The following is a 2,507-nucleotide window of genomic DNA, read 5'->3' on the forward strand; positions in this document are numbered from 1 at the left end:
ATTGTTAAGGGGTTAAAACTACAGTTTTGGGCTCTTATCAACATGTATATTTTAAAAAAGTAGAACGCGGACACAACAAGGATGCGGATATTAAATAAAATTTTAAAATATATTTGTATTTCTGTAGCATTAGGTTTAGGGTCATATATCATAATTTATCAAGATTCAAAACCACAAGAACAATAAAAGGAGTGGTTGTTAGGGGCGAGAGACTTTTGGAGGTGATTTATGAAGCCTATTTAGTTGTTTAGACAAGACCCGACTATTATTAGGCCGTCCAATTTATAATTGTTCTTTTGGGCATTTTTATTTATTTCTATTCCATTCTAGTCCTAATCAGTGTCCATGCCGCGTCCAAACTATTGTATCACGTGGGACGCGCATGTGCCACATCGAACACACGTCCAAGCCGTGTCCGCGTCCGACACCAACACAATGAAAATTTTGCCATACGTGTCCGTGCTTTAGAGTATTTCATTGAATCCATTTTCTTATTCTCATATTTTATTTTATTTCCGTTTTTCTTTAAATCGATCTAGATATGAGATTATGAGTTTCAATACACTTGAATAAATTCAATTTTTTTTCCTTTTTTTTTTATCTTTCTTTCAAAAATTTGGATCAATCACATATATGTTAATCTTTTAAAACTTTCTTTTCAATATTTTAGGTTTTACCTTTTCTTAATCTCAATTTCCCTTTGCGATTCAATCTTATTTTTTCAATTACCCTTTTGTGAATTAATAACTTTCTTATAATAGATCTTTTTGTTAATTTCCATATAAATCCTTCTAAAGGAATTCGAATAATATTTTTTTTCGATATTAAAACTTTCGGAATTCGAATAATTTCTGTTTTCTAGATCCATATAGATCTAATTGTTTTTTTTCTTGGGTTTACATGTTGATAAGTAATTGAGGGTGATATTTTAGTTCAATTTAGCAACGATATTTCTGATATCATCGACATTTTACAGTATATATATCGTCAATTTTTACAGATGCCCATACATAAAATATCAATCTTACAATTTGTTTAGTTAGTTTACCAACAGCTAGATCATATCCTAGCTCTTGGTAAACACATGGAAATCCAATTTTTCAGCTTATTTACTTTTGCATCTTTCTTGGCTGCTTTAAATTCGTATAGTTTATCAATTCAATTTTACTAGAAGTGCAAAAGATCTTCTGATGAATATGTGCGCTTATGGGTCTCCTATATTAAATCAAGGACTCGAGATCTCTACAACCGAGTACAGAGATCATCTCTGTAACCGTATTATCTTGCCGTTGATCCGAATCCGAGATGTGTGTGTGCCTCGATACCTGTGTGTTTTAAATCAAATGTTGCACGCGCATGCTATGGGTCTAGTCACAGTACATTTTAGTTGCACCTTTTCTATTCTCTCTAACAATATTTCCAGGCAATAAGTGTCGAGGCACATAAGTGGAACGCATAAGCTCATATGCAGTCCAAGGAACTAGCGCATCATTTTGAAATTCGAACTAGTGATAATTTCATATATACTTACTATTTTAATGGGAGAAAACCATGTATGTAGCAGGACTTTGGTTTGTCTAATTATTGTCATGCCTTCAGACAAAAACTACGGATAGTATGTAGGTAGTATATTATCACCGATCCGGAAAATTTGGCACTGTGTTAAAACCATCTGGCCGAGAGCATTCCTCAAAAATAACATTTTTTATGAGTTTCGATACAAAAATAACATTTTATTCCACCCAAAATCTGAGTAGAACTTTCAACAACAGAGACTTTCGATTTCTAGTACATATTATGCACGCGAGCGTGCATACTATCACACTAGTAGCAATTAGCCATCCCAGCTCATGGAAGAAGATGCTTGAGAAAGCTTTTACATAGGAGGCAAGACATTTTGTAAAGCTTGGGCACCAAATAGTGAGAGTTAAATTGTACTTTCATAGGCCCCCCCCCCCCCCCAAACCTAAAATGGCATTGCATATTTGAATGGTGATGAGGGAGGTTGTGATGCAAGCTGGACAGGGATGGAAAGGTAAAAACAAGAACCCACCTTTTAGTCTCCTCTGTTCAGAGATATTCCTAAGTCTGGCCTCTACTCACCTTTTCAAGCAAAGACAAGGAATAAATGGACCTTGGCTTGCTAGCCAGCTATAGGTATTGGCTACAAAATGACATTTTACTTCAATGCTTTTGTTTTAGTACAAGAATTGAAAGTGGTTCAACTCAAAATTAACTGCAGCAACATCGGTAGTTATTCTCCCCTATAAATATTCGCTCTGTTTTGCATGTTAACACATCAGTTTGTAACTAAACAATTGTTTTATCGTTACAAAAAATCAACAACTCATGGCTCTTCTTTGTTTCCCTCTTAGTTGTTGGCTTGGCAACCCCGCTTGCTAAAGCCCAACTTGGAGAAACCCTTGCTGGGTTGATCCGCATCGAAGGCACTTTATTTTGTACCATCAATGGCAATATAAGCGTAAATGGCACAGCAACTCCTGTTT

The sequence above is a fragment of the Coptis chinensis genome, chromosome 2 (assembly GCF_015680905.1).
Source record: "Coptis chinensis isolate HL-2020 chromosome 2, ASM1568090v1, whole genome shotgun sequence".
In the NCBI taxonomy this organism is placed as follows: Eukaryota; Viridiplantae; Streptophyta; class Magnoliopsida; order Ranunculales; family Ranunculaceae; genus Coptis; species Coptis chinensis.